Raw genomic sequence first — 17,918 nt, 5'->3', positions numbered from 1 at the left:
TAGTTGTAAAAATGTGAATCGTATCGTGAATTAATTTTTTATTTTTCTTTATCATGTATCATATATTATTGTGTATCGTAGGATACACAAATACTTAAAAAAATTATAGATGTACATATATAAAAGGGTATATTTATTATAAATTTTGAATATATATTCAACCAATGACTAATTTATATATCACTTATGTAATAATATTTAATAATTTAACTAAATAAATCAAACTAGCACGTGTTTATAACATATACATTCAAATTGCTTAAATTCAAAAGTGAGAATATATTACAAATGACCCAAAAAGAATAAATTTTTTCATCATATTCATCATATTACCTAATCAACTTCATCTAAGTCAATGCTATTATCACATTTATCATTTTGCAAATTTATTTCTTTATTGAAATCTTTTTCATTGTTATTGACGTGTACTATCTCTTATTTTTCTTTTTATTTTAATAATTTTTTTTCAAAAATATTTCTTCTTATCATTCTAGTTTCTTGGACTTATAAGAAAAATGACAAAAATAAAAAATAATTATATTGTCAATTAATATCATATTCATAATATAGAAAATATATTTGTAAATATTAAAGTGAAATGTAAGTGTGTACTGTGTAGTCCAAATTTTGTAGAAAAAAGAGAGGAAAAAAAACTTATGAATATGTTATTTAATTAGGCTAAATTAAGTAACTTAATAATTTTCTGTTAAAAACAAGTCTAACAACTTGTTAAATTAAATATAAAAGTATAAATATTAATAAAAAATCTCACTTTAAATCATTTGTCTATATATCATATAATACGAATAATTCTATGATACGATATGATTCATATAATATGCACACTATACCATACAATTCATAAGTACTTACAATACTCTAATACAATATAAAACTTTTTACACACAATACGATATGATTATTAATTCTACCTATCATTGAATTTTTTTTTTTAACTTATTAACTGACTACTTAAAATTTGTTAAAAAATTATTATAAAACCATATTTCAAAAAATAAAAAAAATGGTTCGAGTTCACATGGATTATATGGTAGTATGGATCCTACGAGCGTCTTTCCCTTTTTCATGTTTATTCCTATAATGCCGCCCCTGGTCATAATGAGGTGGACAGGTCAGACTCCACAATCAAAGTGAGACTGTTATGAGATGCACTAACTATTGTCGGGGCAACTTTTTGTCTTTAAGGCATAGGCCAAAAACAATTGACTGCCCAATGCAAATTGCCTAGTGGCGCACTACTACCATCATACCCTCCCACTTTTATTTACTATAAGTTAGTAAATCTTTGTGTAATCCACTTCTGTAATCTACTTTTTGGAACAATTTGTAAGTGCATTGAATAAAAATATGCAATGGATACATTTTAAACTTTTATCAATTATAAATGGGTAATGGCTTGTAAAGTTTACCTGTGACCCACCTCAAAAAAGAAGAAGTTTGCATCTGTGTGAGACTGTACTACCATGGTTGATGATACCATCCCATATTATATATATATATATATATATATCTTTTTCTTTTTTTGATTTTCTAATATTGAAATAAAAAGTGCGTTTAAATAAATTACTAGCTTACTTAAAAACAAATAACCTACTTTATTTTTTTTATTATAAAACTATTAAAGAGTGAGATAAATTGATTTTAGCAAGGGAATAAATAAAATAAGTTGTAAATAATTGGCAAATCTTTGTGTAATACACTTCTGTGTAATCTACTTTTTAGAACAATGAATAAGTGCATGTTGAATGATATTGCACATACATTTATAAATAAAAATTACAAGCATTTTTTTTTTTTTTGAGAATCAATAAAAATTACAAGCTAATCCTATGATGCTAGGTTTTAGTTGGTGCATTCTGTGTATAAAATTGTATAAATATTTATTTTTCTTCTATTGTGGAATTATTAGACTATTAGAATTAGATTATAAATTTAAGGATTTATGCATTATTCAACTTATATTGGGTTGATTTTTTTTCTTTTTGTTTTAATTCTTTTATATGTATGTTCAATTTTTTTTTTTCAAGTCTCATGGCAGCATGTGAGCCGATTGGTTGGCCTTGAGGAGTTCATAGTGGTGACTCAAACACACAATGGATATCCTTTTAGTGTAACAGTGTTCGTACAACACACACTCAATTAAGGAGGAACCTTAATTGTGACTACACTAATTCTTTGAAGTATAAGCACAAACATGGCTAGTATTTTCCTTTGATTCATGTATTAATTAGCACCAACATGTATTAATTAATTGAAGTATAAGCACAAACACAATTAGTTATAACAATAATCAGCAATGATGACTAATAGCTACATTGGTTTGGTATGCTTGTTAGTGCAATTTGTGGTCGTGACATGTTGGCCCACTTCATTAAGCATTGATATTTGGGGATGCCCCATGGACACGGCCGAAAGCAAGAAAATACTTTTTTTTTTTTGTGTTGTCCAAAAGCAAAAGCACAACAAGAAAAAATTGCAATCAATTGCATGCAACTTTAAAAAAAGGTAAGTCAATATTTTGATACTAGATTTCTATTTGTTGGAGCTATCTAACGATAAACAAACAAAACAAAAAATTGATAAGGAAGTTTGTCCACAAATTGAAAATATAATCCAAGAACTTTCAAGTCAATTGTCATGAAATTTCCCAACAGTATACGGTGCTTAAAAGCCATCATATGTTGATGAACACTTCCACATCCACAAAATACTAAATTGAAAAGAAAGTACCTTGCCTTTACTCATCAAACATAAAAGTTTTGATAGGTATTACATAATAGACCTTAAATACCAAATTCATATGTTATAGCTAGTTAGCTACTTCTATCTCTCTTAATTGCCTAGATTCACATGCACGGTACATTCTCTTTGTTGTCTTCATTTAATTTTCAATTATTATATATGCCTCCATGTCTATGAGCTTTCGTAGGTCCTAATTTTCATTAACTATAGGTTTAGACATCCCATTTTGTTTTGACTTATACAATATCTGCTACCAAAATGATTAGCATCGTGTGTGGAGCACAATGAGCAGATTAACCCAAAAGCGGCCTAATACAATCTAAGCCCAAGCTCAATTATGACCCAAGAACTAAGCCCAAAAACCATTTCTAACCTAATTTGGCCGAGACTTACAAAAGGTGCATATGCCAAGTATATGATGCGTACACACCTTTTGGGCACAAAACTCATATCACTCCACTTAATAAGATTGGTTTCAAGTTTTAAGCAATAATTCAATGAGGTGGACAGGTCAAACTCCACAATCAAAGTGAGACTGCTTATGAATATGTTAGTTTATTAGGTTAAATTATGTAACCTAATAATTTTGTATTAAAAACAAGTCTAACAACTTGTTAGGTTTAAATAAAAGTATAAATTTTAACAAAAAAATCTCATTTTAAAGCATTTCTCTATATATCGTACAATATGTATAATTCTACAATACAATACGATTTATACGATACATATATTGTATCGTACGATTTATAAGCCCGATACATCAAAGTGCCCCTAGGTCATAATGTAGTGGACAGGTCAAACTCCACAATCAAAGTGAGACTGTTATGAGATGCACTAACTATTGTCGGGGCAACTTTGTTTTAAGGCATAGACCAAAAACAATTGACTGCCCAATCCAAATTACCCAGTGGCCCACTACTACCATCATACCCTCCCACTTTTATTTATGCTAAGTTAGCAAATCTTCGGTGTAATCCACTTTTATCTGTGACCCACCTCAAAAAAAAAAAAAATTTGCATCTGTGTGAGACTGTACTACCATGATTGAAGATACCATCCCATATTTTTTTTGTATATATAAATATATATATATTTGCTTATTTTCTAACATTGAAATAAAAAGTGCGTTTAAATAAATTACTGGCTTACTTAAAAACAAAAAACCTACTTTATTTTGTTTATTATAAAACTATTAAAGGGTGAGATAAATTGATTTTAGCAAGGGAATAAATAAAATAAGTTGTAAATAATTGGTAAATCTTTGTGTAATCCACTTCTGTGTAATCTACTTTTTAGAACAATGAATAAGTGCATGTTGAATGATATTACGCATACATTTATAAATAAAAATTACAAGCTAATCTTAGCATGCTAGGTTTTAGTTGGTGCATTCTGTGTATAAAATCGTATACATATTTATTTTTCTTCTATTGTGGAATTATTACACTATTAGAATTAGATTATAAATTTAAGGATTTATGCATTATTCAACTTATATTGGGTTGATTTTTTTTTTCTTTTTTAATTCTTTTTATATGTATGGAAAGAAAGAAAGAAATAAATAAAAGATGATAGCACTATGTTCAAGGTGTTTTTTTTTTTTTTTTTTTTTTTTTTTTTTTTTCAAGTCTCATGGTAGCATGTGAGCTGATTGGTTGGCCTTGAGGAGTCCATGGTGGTGACTCAAATACACAATGGATATCATCTTTGTGTAACAGTGATTGCACAACACACACTCAATTAACGAGGAACCTTAATTGTGACTACACTAATTCTTTGAACTATAAGCACAAACATGGCTAGTATTTTCCTCGAGTCATGTATTCATTAGTTGAAGCATAAGCACAAACATAATTAGTTCTAACAATAATCAGCAATGATAACTAATAGCTACATTGGTTTGGTATGCTTGTTACTGCAATGTGTGGTCGTGACTTGTTGGCCCACTTCTTTAAGCATTGGTATTTAGGGGTGCCCCATGGACAAGAAATTACTTTTTTGTGTTTTCCAAAAGCAAAAGCACAACAAGAAAAAATTGCAAGCAATTGCATGCAACTTAAAAAAAAAGGTAAGTCAATATTCTAATATTAGATTTCTATTTGTTGGAGCTATCTAACGATAAACAAAAAAAAAAAAACAAAAAAACAAAAAAGTGATGACGAAGTTCGTCCACAAATTGAAAATATAGTCCAAGAACCTTTGAGTCAATTGTCATGAAATTTCCCAAGAGTATATGGTGCTTATAAGTCATCATATATTGACGAACACTTCCACATCCACAAAATACTAAATTGAAAAGAAATTACCTTGACTTTACTCGTTGAACATAAAAGTTTTGATTGGTATTACATAATAGACCTTAAATACCAAATTCATATGTTATAGCTACTTCTATCTCTCTTAATTCCCTAGATTCACATGCATGTTACATTCACTTTGTCATCTTCACTTAATTTTCAATCAATATATATGCCTCCATGTCTATGAGCTTTTGTAGGTCCTAATTTTCATTAACAATAGGTGTAGACACCTCATTTCGTTTTGACCTGTACAATATCCACTACCAAAATGATTAGCATCGTGTGTGGAGCCCAATGAGCAGATTAACGCAAAAGTGGCCTAATACAATCTAAGCCCAAGCCCAATTATAACCCAAGAACTAAGCCCAAAAAATCATTTCTAACCTAATTTGGCTAAGGTTTACAAAAAGTGCATATGTCAGATATATGATGTGTACGCAGCCAATTTGTGATGTATGCACCTTTTGGACAAAATACTCATATTAGTCCATTTCCATTTTGATGAAATTCTAGGGCAACTAGCCTGATCAACTAGCTACACAAACATCTAACCTAACCTTAGAATACTAGTTCTCCTATAAATACCCCAATTTTCACCATCCAAATTGGCTAAACTCTTCCACCTACTAAAAGTTTAAAACTATGATGAAATATCACTTGAAACCCTAAACCAAAGGGTTGAAGGCTAGAAGGGCAGAAATAGTGAGTATTTGATTAATCTTCAGCCATTATTTAGTTAAAAGATAATCTCCTACTCGCTAAGATTCTAAACTTTTAGTTGGTGTTACATTCAAAGTTTGTTAGCAAATAACCTAGGGTCATTCAAAAAATCCTAGCCAAATCATTCCAAGTTATTTTGCTCTATAGACATAGTTGTGGTTGTGGGTTTCAGCCAAGGGGCCAGTCATCAACAACGCTATAAGTTCCACAAGGAGGAGATGTAGATCTTTTCCATGATCCATATTCTCATCCTTGACTCTTGTTTATTTTGTGTTTTTTGAATTATTTTAATTCCTTTCCTTTTTTATTTCATCAATTTTTTTTTTAATACAAGATAGAATTTCTACTCTAGCCTAATCTAAGTGTATATGTGTGTGAGTCTCTCTCCTAGAGACTTGAACCCCAGCTCTTTCCCCCTCACACCCCATAAGCATTTATACTTGTGGAGTGACCACCGCACTAAAGGTGCGCGATGGTATCAATTTTTAATTCTATGTTTCACTATCTTTTCTTAACTATTATGTTTTCTTTTAAATACATATCTTCTACCTTGTTTTATCTCCTTTTGTATAACATGTAATAAAACTCAAGATACCTAGCTAAAAGATCTTTCCTTTCTTTCCTTCTTTGAACCTAAAACCTAAAATATCTTATCTTTTCTCTCTCATTAACTTTAATTTTGATTTCAACCTCACAAGGTAACTAAAAAAACTAGAGATAAATAAGGAAGACATTTGACTCATAAATGAAGGTAACAATAATTAACTGGGTTTCAATCCCTTTTGGAAGTTAATTGATTTTTCATACATAAATGAAAGTAACAATTAATAAGATTGGTTTCAAGATTTAAGCAATAATTCAATTAAGGCTTAATTGGAAAAAGACATCTTAAAAGCTCCAAGATAATTGAGATATTTGATTTGAACTTAAATGGAAACATAAAAGTCAAATTTAAACTTCCTCAATTAATCAAGATTCAAGTCAATCCTTAAAACATGTAAGATCATTCAGGACGAATCAAGATCATTTAAGTTTAATAAGGGAAGATACTCAAACTTTAATGAAACTTTCACTTCAAGACTTAATCACCCAACTTTAAACAATGCTCTTAATCTTGGTTGATATCTACATGCATGTGTTCATACACATGCATGATTGGGTATATATATGCATGCACTTGAGTGTAGTTGATATGATGTTCTCCATGCCTATATGTAGGGACGAACTCAAGATTTTAAGTTAGAGGGGGCCAGAGTATAAATGAAAACAAAATTCCAAGTAGGCATTCTTATAGTAGTAACAAATTATAAATACACAAAATCATTGTTTCTTAATACATTTATATGCAATTATCTACCAACAAAGACAAAACAAAAAAAACAAAAACAAAAAAACCTAGGATTTTTTAATACTAGGCTAGCTAGGATTTTTGTTGTTATTGAAGTTATTCACAATACTTTATTTATTTTTACTACCTCACTTTACAATATACCTAACATCAATGTTCTATTTTTTTACCACTTCATTTAAAATAATATAAACAACTCATTAAAATAATAAGGAAGAGAGAGAATTTGAGTTTTTTAATTGAAGGAAGAGAGATAATCTTAATAAAATATTGTTTTAAAAAAAAAAAAAAAAAAAACTTGCTACAGTCAACTAGTATTTATATCAATTTACTGTAGTTACAAAAAATTTAGTTTTAACTTCTTCAATAACACATGGTTTTTTGGTTCTTTGGTGGTAAAATTATTATTATTATTTTTTTACTAAAATACAATCACTATTGTGAATGCTTTTATTGTTTTTGTTAAGTTTTTAGGTTGAATAGTTGCTAATTGTGCTAGGCTGGTTAGATTGGGGAGGAGAAGGGCTTAAGATTTTGGAAAAGGGGTCCAACAACAAAAAATGAAAAATATCGTAAGTAAAAAAAAGGCTAGGGGGGTCCCAGGCCCCCACCTGGGTCCATCCCCACCTATATGTTGATGAATGATGATTTGAGCTTGATGCCACAAGTTGTTTATCTCTTTATTTGTATATCTCTTCACATGTTTTTGTGGTCACTTGTTTTATGTTTCTTTGTCTACTTCATAGGACACGTCGACTGCTGTTTAGGCTTTAGATATAGATGCATATTTGCTTGAGTCTCTAGGATAATTTATATTCCATCCAGTTTGAGTAACAATATATGAAGGCTAGCTACGCCTGGGCAAATTTGGGATGCCTAACCTCTTCCCATCCTATACCCTAACTGCGAACCTAGTTTGGTTGAAAGATATTCATGGAGTCATGTTTTGGTTCCTAGACATATAATCAAGTAGCGACACGCTGACACCTTCATCTCTTTTTAAGAGGCTCTACATACTCCTAAGCTCAGGCTGGCTTAGAGTTCAAAATTGCTTTTAGAGAAGTTAATTAGTATCACATATCCTGCCTTTGCAAGGAGGAACCAATATGTCAATGTGTCATAAAAATAGGATAAGGTTCACAGAACTTATGGTAGGTATAGTAATTGAGATTCTACTTCTAATTCATTACTTGACGTTGAATGGTCAGAGTGGGATCAAGATCATGCTGTTTTTGGATTCATGTGTCTACTTATTTGCTGAATTTTAATTGATATTGTTTAATGTGGATCTAGGTTCATATTTTAACTTCAAATTTTTTTTTTCGAATTATTATATCTTTGTTTAATCTTTTCTAGTTCTTATTGTTAATTTGAGAACTACTGCCCCTGGACGTAGGCTTTTTGATAACCTTTTGCGCAAAAATTGATATGATAGCACTCTCACTACCCAATTCCTCATATGATATGCGAATCATTAGTGATAAGAATAGCCAACCTGGGTCATCAATAAAAGCCTTTTGATTTCTTATCATGTACTTAGATAGATAATTTGTTTCAAATACTTACAATTCATGATTTACATGGTGGAAGAGTACTACTAGTTTCAAACTCTAAATTGTGCGTGCCAATTGATCTATAAGCAAAGATTGGTTAGTGTTCTCCAAATATCTTTATGTAAAGCCTGATTACAGCTTCTTCATGTCTTATCTTATCATATCCTGCGTGTATATTAATATTCCAATATTTAACCTATAAGGATTTGATGAAGAAGATGATTTCATGTTTGAAATGAAGAGGGAAGCCATAGAGGAGACAGAGACACCATTTATGAAGAATGGAAGAATGTTATTAGAGGAGTTAATTGCCTTTTGCAATGGAGAAAGAAATCTTATTCATGTCTTCTTCTCTACTGAAGAGCTCAGAAGAGCAACATACAACTGTGACGCACTTCAAATTTTTTGGATGCAGATGGTTTTCACTTTTACAAGGGTTCTTTTGAAGATCACATATTTTCAGTTAAAAAGTATGGCAAAAGATCATGGGCTATACTTGGAGAGACGTTCAAAGACATTGTCATTGGATCACAAATTAATGAGTGTCCACCAAAATGTTCTAAAACTCTTACGATGTTGCTTAGAGACCAAAAATCCGATTCTAGTGTATGAATTTGTAAGGCACATCATTCTCTCCAACTGTATTTGTTTCCCATCAACTAAGGGACTTAACTCTAAGCCATTACCATTGAAATGCAAATTAAGGATTGCAATGGGCATAGCTAATGCAATTGCATATCTCTATACTGCATTTTCAGGCCTGTTATCCATACATATATATTCAGCAAGGTAACATTATATTGGACAAGAACAATGTTGCCAAACTGATTTATTTCTCACTCTCCATGTCAATTCCCGAAGGTCAATGGCATGTACAAGTTTTTCATATTCGTGGAAAACTTGGGTACACAACGCCAGAATATGCACGTATGGGCTATTTAACTGAGAATGCTAGTGTATATAGTTTTAGTGTGCTTATATTTACACTTTTGGCAAGATGAGGTTCATGTTTATACGGTGAATATAATAATGAGGCTAATAATCTAGTAGATTGGCCAATGCTTTGGTAAAGTGCCACTGAAAGAATTATCTTGAATGTTCCTGGCGAAAGAGATGTTTAAGCAAGCAATCAGGATCAATATAAGTTGCAAAGTGCACCAAAGAACAGCTATTGAGAAACCTACAAATCAGTGGAAGCAATAATAAAGAATGGCAACTAGATTTTTGAGTGTCTTTTTACCATTAAGGCTGTCCAACTCACAAAATAGACCAATAATAAAAAGAGCATATTTTGACACTCCGACCTTGAATGAAACAGTAGGAAGATATTCAAACATTTCCCTTTGATCTTGGATACATGCAAACATGCCCATGATGGGAAGATTTATCTCCCTTGGTTCAGGGGGACTCATAGCAAGACTGCCTGATAATACAGGACCTTACTGGAGTTGGTTATGACACAGATTATAGAGCATTCCCTTGACAAGGGAGCTCCGACTATATTCACTGGAAACATTATATTAAAAATGAATATACCCCAGATGGTTTAGATGAAGGCGGAGTGTAATTCGTTTGTCAACATTTATAAGCTTATTTGGCTTTTTGCTGGAAAGTGGACCAAAGTATATTTATGCTTTGAAAAAGGAAGGAAAAAAAATTTAAGGTAAATGAAAAGGCTGTACTTAAACAAGAAAAACTAAAAGCTAAGGCTGTGTTTGGTTCTATCTAGAGGCGGCAGAGGCAAGATCGTGCGGCGAAGGTGACTGGGTTATGGTGGGTCGCTCATCTTGCGGTGGTTTGCTTGACATGGGTAGAGAGAAAAAGGGTAGATCGGTGACATGGGTCTGATAATGGCGAGATCGGTGGGTGGGTCTGAAGGAGGCGATGACGACAAGATTGGTTTGTAGATTAGAGATTGTGGGTGGGTTTGATAGCTTCTCGGCTTTGGTTGGTCAGAGGGAAAGAGGGAGGAAGAGAGAAGAGAAAGCTTCCTTGACCGGCGATGTAGATCTGTGGCGAAGATGATGACGGTCCAATGAGGCTAAGGCATGAACCTGCGGCGCAATCAAACCGATGAAGGTTGGGTTGTCTTCTTCACTTTCCCTTCTAGCTCTCTCTCTGTCTTCGGGTATGTGAGTTCGAGTGGAGAGGACGAGGACGGCAATCTGACTAGCGAGGATGTGTTTGGGAATCACTTCAGGTGGAGTGTTCTTGAGCTCTCTCTCACTCTCTCTCTTTGGGTGTGTTTTCCAAAAATTCATTGAAGGTAAAATAAGAGTGTAAACGATTTTACAGCCAAAGGGTCTTATTTTCCAGTCAATGTGTACCGTATTTTCCGTTTGACAGTATTTTCCATAGGTACCAAACACCTACAAGGGTGTAAAATAATTTCCTAAAACCATTTTCAGGCAAAACAAACGCAGCCTAAATGTAAAAGCTAGTAGAAAATGGACATGTATCTACACAGTTTTTCCCATTTCCCAAATGAGTATGATATTGAAGGAGTTCAAATTATGGTAGTGGGGAGAGTTGATTTACAAATACAGATGCAACAAAAGAAAATGACTAGATTCAACAAAAGGAATTTAAAATTTTAAATACCACAAGCCTAAGGTTGATTCAGAAACTCAAGCTAGGTAATTCATAAATGGTGCCAAAAGACATTTGTTTTTTTTCTTTTTTTTGGACAAAGGAGATCAAAATTTCTGATATACATAGTAATGAAGTAAAAATCAGCTTCAATTTTTGAGTTAATGCTAATATAAAACTCTATCAGTCAACTGCAACTTTTGTCATGATAACATCCCTAGTTTCAACTACAAAAATTGCACATCCTTCAAAAGACATTAAAATTTTAAATAAAAAGTATCCATTCTACTAATTGGAACCCATCACATCAGGCAAAGATGTAAATAGAAAAAGTTTATGATATTGAACCCTGTATCAGCCAAATGTACAACAATGCATATATTAGTTGTCACGAGACATCCCCAAGATCAACTTCACAAGAACGTAAAAAAGGCTTTTGGATGTTAAGCAATAAAGTGAGTGCATCACACAATTCACTCAAGTAAATGAAACTATAAGAACCAATGGAGTTATATGAAAAATCCATATTTATATCTGTATTATCACCATGAATTCAGGATTGCAAAAATGTAATAATTATATATTGTTCTACTTTAAATGTGTAAGAGAATTAGTTTGACTAACAGATAGACTACATGGCTCTAACTACATCGAATTCTTCCTTAAAACTTACAAAGATTCATATCTTGGATTCAAAGAAGTCATACTTTGAGAAACTTGCTTAATCATAAGCACAAAATTGATTGAATTAGATAAAAATAATAATGTAATCTAGTTCTAGTGTACAAGGCAAAAGAAAGCTGTGCTCCAATACACTCAAATTATAACAACAAAACAGCAAATGAAAAGTTACAAGACCAAATGAAAAGTTACAAGACCACATGAAAATCTGATTCACTAGATCAAAGGAAGCAACTACACCCAACAGATTTTTGCATGTATCCTCAAAAACAACAAAAACAATCAAATGGACATAATGAGGGTATTTCCAGCATCAGACTTATCGAAACCAATTCCTCTTCTGTGTAAACAATAAATGGCATAGCATATCTAGTTTTCTAATCGCCCATGCTTAAACTTAAATTGCGCGATGAACTATTCAAATGAACTACTACAAGAAAGAAGACCAATTTGACAGTTTATAAAGAAGATAGAATAAAGAAGAAACCAGAATGTTACTATATAAACAAATAACAGTTGCCCTTCCTGTTTCTAAACAGTTTCACCCTGAATGTTATTGAAGTTGACATCCCTAGAGAAGAAACCAGAATAAAGAATTAAATAAACAGTACAGGTACTATTTCAATAAGGGCTAAATATAACACAAGGTAGTTTCAGTTACAGGTGCTTCAAATGATGCAGGTTATTAAGCTGGCCTCCAATCCACCCGTGAGGTTTTGTCCTTGAATTTTACTGCATAAAATTAGTAGAGACCATAGAAGGGTAAGGTTTTGGGCTTTTATGGCAATGCGGCGTTGTTAGTAGAAAAAATAGGTTAGCTAAGTGGATTATAGGTGTATAACAGATGAATCAGAACATGACACTCCTGTTCATGACTCTCCATCCCTTTAGCACTAGTGGGTTGTTCAGGGACCTGTATAGATCTTGAAGAGCACTGACTGCACCATGTAAGCAAATGAGAGCACAGCATAGCAGAGCAATATTTGAACTCAAAACAAATATCGAGAGAAGCAACAATAATACTACTAGAGTACCCAAAAAAAATGAGAAACAGTAGTGCTAAAAAACTAGAATAGCGAACGTTATATCACTCATACTAGAATAATGAAGAAACATATTATTACACTTCTTCTGCAGCAAAAAATACCTCATAAATGCTCTCTTTGAAAGAAATACATATTATAACCCCAAAAATGAGTCAAAGCCTGAATCTTTGTGAGGTATTATTCTATGGTAGTCTTCCCAGGTATTTTTGATTGGTACCCTTGTACCCAAGATTCCACATTCTACTGAAACTACAAGATTCACAATAAGAACACATTTATTCAAATAGAATGCTACAATCAGAGATGGACTCTTCAATAACAAATGATTCACAGTTTTAATTCTAGTTTTATATTTGTTCCCCTTTAATTTTCCTTGAATTTTTTTCTAGGGTAAAATTGTTGCTCTTTCTGAAATCAAAGATATATATATAGACATAAACCGCCAAGCTTCCACATAAGCATGATATTTTTTTCATTCATTTTCTAGGTAAACAAACAGGGAAAAAGAGAGAAAAGTTACCTTAAGCAAAGTGGGTTCCCCCACACCAACCCCCCCCCCCCCCCTCCCAAATTCTATGGCTCCACGGTGTACTTCACAAATGAAGAATCTATTGAATTCACAGAGATGCTACGTCTACAACATTTTTACAACAAATCACAGGTGGTTAGTTGTTACTGGTTCAAATTTGAAACTAACATTAAGATTACTTTTTTGCCTTAACAATAACAACCAATAACAATATGCCACTTAGGATTTGTTGTAAAAATGTTGTAGACATATCATTTCTCTTTACGCAAAACTCATTTTTATGCTCTTATTTTGGGCTTTGGGCCTTTTATTTCGAGGGTGGAATATTTTGTAAACTTTATATAGCGCTTGAAAGCAGTTAAAGCACAAACTTGTAAAAATCAATAAATAGATCACTAAACTATAAACTTTTTTTTTTTTTTTTTGATAAAATTTCTACTCTAGTCTAATTTAAGTATATATGTGTGTGAAACTCCCTCCTGGAGACTTGAACCCCGACCTTTACCCTTAACACCCCTACAAATATTTATACTTGTAGATTAACTACCGCACCAAGAGTGTGCGGTGGTAACTATAAAGCTCTTGAAGTGGCCACTAAAAGTAAAAGGTAAATTATTAATGGGAGCATAAATAGATACATTTTATGCCAATGATTACATTGTTACATAAAAAATCAGTTGTAATGAGTGATGAATTTGTTTTACATCAATAGTTATTGGTCAATTAAATCTTTAAAATTCTAATTAGGGGTATGCAACCAACCCGTCAACCTGCCAAAACTGACCTGACCCAACACAACCCACCGGGTTGGGTTACAATTTTTTTTTTTTTTTTTTATAGCGGTTCAATTGGGTTCGGGTCATAAAATTTTAAACCCGACCCGACCCACCCATATATTTAATATATATTTAAAATATATTATATAATTAATAATTATATTTTTAAAAAATAACCAACTCTTCCTATCCTATATAAAAGCCAATTAGTTCACACAAACCCTAGTAAATTACTATTGTTGTTTAGTCATTAGAGTTGTTTGCCTTTAAGGAGTTACATTGATACTAATTTTTGGGTTTTCTTAATATATTTATATTTATATTTTTTTTGCTCAATTTAATAATAATAGTAATAAAAAAATTGCCCAACCCATGGATTCAACCTGACCCATGTGGGTTGGGTTGGATTGAATTTTTTTTAACCCTCCATTGTAGGTTGGGTCAAAAAATCCCCTTAACTTGACCCAACCCGACCCATGCACACCCCTAATTCTAATTGATTTTTTTTTCTTCTTATTTTTGTTAAGTTCAATTAGCTCTCATGATCTACCTACTGACAAATAGTCAAATTTATACTAATTTATTTGTTGATTTCGTATTGAAATTAATACACATGTATCTAAACTAAATAATTAAAATCTCAATGAGTTGGTATAGCGGTTCTAAAAACATCGTGAAATCCATGAGGTTTTGGGTTCAAAACCCCTAACCCCATTTCCAAACGGATTCCTCCAATTAATTAAACTAATTTATTCTAATTTAGATTGTGATAAGAATAAGAACCCCTCCTATTTAAATATTCAAGTTTCTTTCGATTTTTATTAATCACACAAAATTAAATAAATGTCAAGTGTCTTGCATATGACTTAAAATTGGAAGAAATTGAAGGATTTAATGGGAGGGAATCTTATCCCAATATAATTTTTTAAAATAATTTCTAAAATTATTATCATTAATTCAAATATAAATGTCATTGAAAAACTTATTAATAATACAATATTATGTTGTACATTCTCGATTGATTTTTATAATGGAATCAATTTTAGTAACTTTTTCTTAAAAAATAAACATTTTATGAAAATCAATTTTAGTAACTTTGTTTTGTAGGAGGAATTTTGTTTTTGTTTTACAAAAAGTATGAAAATAATTTTTAAAAAAATTGAATGTGAAACTAATTTTCATATAATAATTTTTACATTATATGTGTTTGGCTCCTACATTTAAGAACAATTTTCAAAATATTGAAAAAAGTAATGTTTGGGAGACCATTTTTGCTTTGAGATTTAAAAAAAAAAAAAAAAAATTATTCTATAGAAAGTAATGTGTAGATTACTTTTTTTTTGGGATAACGATAAGTTTCAAAATTGAAATGTGAGAATAAAACTAATGTACATTTTAAATTTTTATTTTTATTTTTATATAATGACAAAATTCAAATTTGTGATAAATGTAAACTTCTTAATTTAAAAGATAGAAGAGTTTGGACAAATATTTGGGGTTAATTATTTTCAATTTATTACCAGCTATACCATTAATAACATTTTTTGTATCTTGAAAACATCTTCTTTGCTATTTTCAATATCCAATTTTCAATCGGGAAAATAGGAAATAATTTTATGAAAACAGTATTTAAAAAGTATGAGGTAAACAATAGATTCAAGTGTGAAACTCACCATTTTATAGTTTCCAAAATAAAATAAAAAATTACATTTAAATCCTCTTACCAAAAAGGCCCAAGATACAAAATATTTGGATTTAAATATTAATTCTAAACACCACATCACATCACAAAATGACATCAGTTTATGAAATAAACCAAAATAAAATTAATTTTTTAAAATATTTTAAAATAAAATTACTTTAATAAGTAACAGTAAAAAAATTCTATGTTATAAATTAATTAACTACATAAACTAATCTTGTGCACTTACAAACTATTTTTTTTTCTTAAGGGTTGCAAACTTCGTTGAGATTACTTCTCAAAAAAAAAAAAAAAAGAAATCCTTTGAGACTGTTTCATTAGTTACAAAATGAATTTTTTTTTTAAAAAAAGTATAATAAACAATAGTCAATTTATTGAGATTTGAGGATGGAAATTAGATTATAAAAGGGATAGAATAAAAGGAGGACAATCCTCAAGTCAAACCTGGGAGTCCTCCTTTGTCCTTATCTTGTAATGTCTTTGCCCAAGCATGAGCAACTCTCTTACAATGCCCTATTAAATATAAGAAAAAGAAACAATTAATGATCCTCATAATAATTAATTAGACTTTCACTTTTTAGAATTCTCTTTCTTTGGAAGAGGAGAATTACGAAGAAAACATTATGGGATTGAAAGTTTTCAAATTATTCTCTAGTAGATACGTGCAATTCGTCTTATATATTTCCTTCTATATTTTAAAGAATATTGCAATTAATCAATTAATGTATTTTTTTTTTTTACAAGACTAGTTATTTATTATCAAAAGTATAAAGCCCCCGTCAATGTCCTTTCCCTTACTTACTTGCCCTTTATCTAATTGCCTATCCCCATTTTGGTGACATTTCTTTTATACTAAATCTACATGATGCCAACTAACCTTAAGTTGTCTTTGTGCCAATCCTCGGTTGAATTTGTAAATGTGGGCAATCATGGATAATTGGATATCAATTAATCACTTCGTTTTATTTTGCATGTCATTCTTGGACTTCTACTTTGTTAGGTATTCAGGATCCAAAACTAGTATACACTAAAGGTTTCCATTAAAGAGGATTGGATTTTTGTTTTTCTTTTCTTTGAACGCGCTTCACTCTTTAAAGTGTCATTTTTATTTATATACATTTAAGGTGCACCTTTTGTTTTTAATTTTTAAAATCCATAAAGAGGCTCGAAGAGCAGTACTCATGGGATCTTTTAGAAATTTTATGCTAATTGTTCTTTTGGTTGATATATATATATATATATATATATATATATTTATTTATATCCTTTGTTAATATGATATTGCAGTTAACATAAAACCTAATTTTGTGAATCTGCATAGGATCTTTCTAATGGTCTTTAGACCAAATGATATCTCCTTCCCCTATTTTTGAGAAAAGCATACAATTTTGCCAATGATCATTATGGGTTCAATCTTTAAGAGTGTATGAGTTGTATTTATGCATGCGTGTGTGTATAGAAAATCTGCTATAGAATTTATTGTGGCAAAAATTGTGTTCTTAGTATTTTCCTAGAAAAATAATTAAAGTTCAAGCATTAAAATGAAAGAAAAAATTACACGTGAAGAATTGAATTAAAAATTTATCAAAGTTAGAGACTATCGTTTGTAATGTAGTCTATTTCATTTAGTGAATCCTTTCTCCGTTCGACCTCCAAATATTTTGTGCATGAAAATGTATCAATTAAGTTATAAGACTTTTGGCTAATTACTAACAATCCTTAATCTATAATTTTCATCCTAAAATTTAAAGAAAGATATAATAAACACCTCAATTAAACCAATTGTGTGAATTAGCACCCTTGGTTGATTGTAGTTTTGGTCACCGATGTAATTTTTTTAAAATTTAAAATTTAAATGCACAATCGTACTCTTTGAATCGATATAAAGCTTTAGCAGTAGCGCAGAGTTAT

At 30.9% G+C, this 17,918-nt stretch overlaps 1 protein-coding gene across 1 annotated transcript in view; it reads right to left on the bottom strand.

Moving 5' to 3' along the window:
• Positions 1–17,918, bottom strand: part of LOC115982796 (disease resistance-like protein DSC2) — a 59,137-nt gene that overhangs the window by 27,547 nt on the left and 13,672 nt on the right. The gene's annotated exons all lie outside the window — the stretch shown is intronic.

Source organism: Quercus lobata, chromosome 3 (assembly GCF_001633185.2).
Source record: "Quercus lobata isolate SW786 chromosome 3, ValleyOak3.0 Primary Assembly, whole genome shotgun sequence".
In the NCBI taxonomy this organism is placed as follows: domain Eukaryota; kingdom Viridiplantae; phylum Streptophyta; class Magnoliopsida; order Fagales; family Fagaceae; genus Quercus; species Quercus lobata.
Note: the sequence above shows the minus strand (reverse complement) of the source record. Positions and strands in the feature narration are given on the sequence as shown.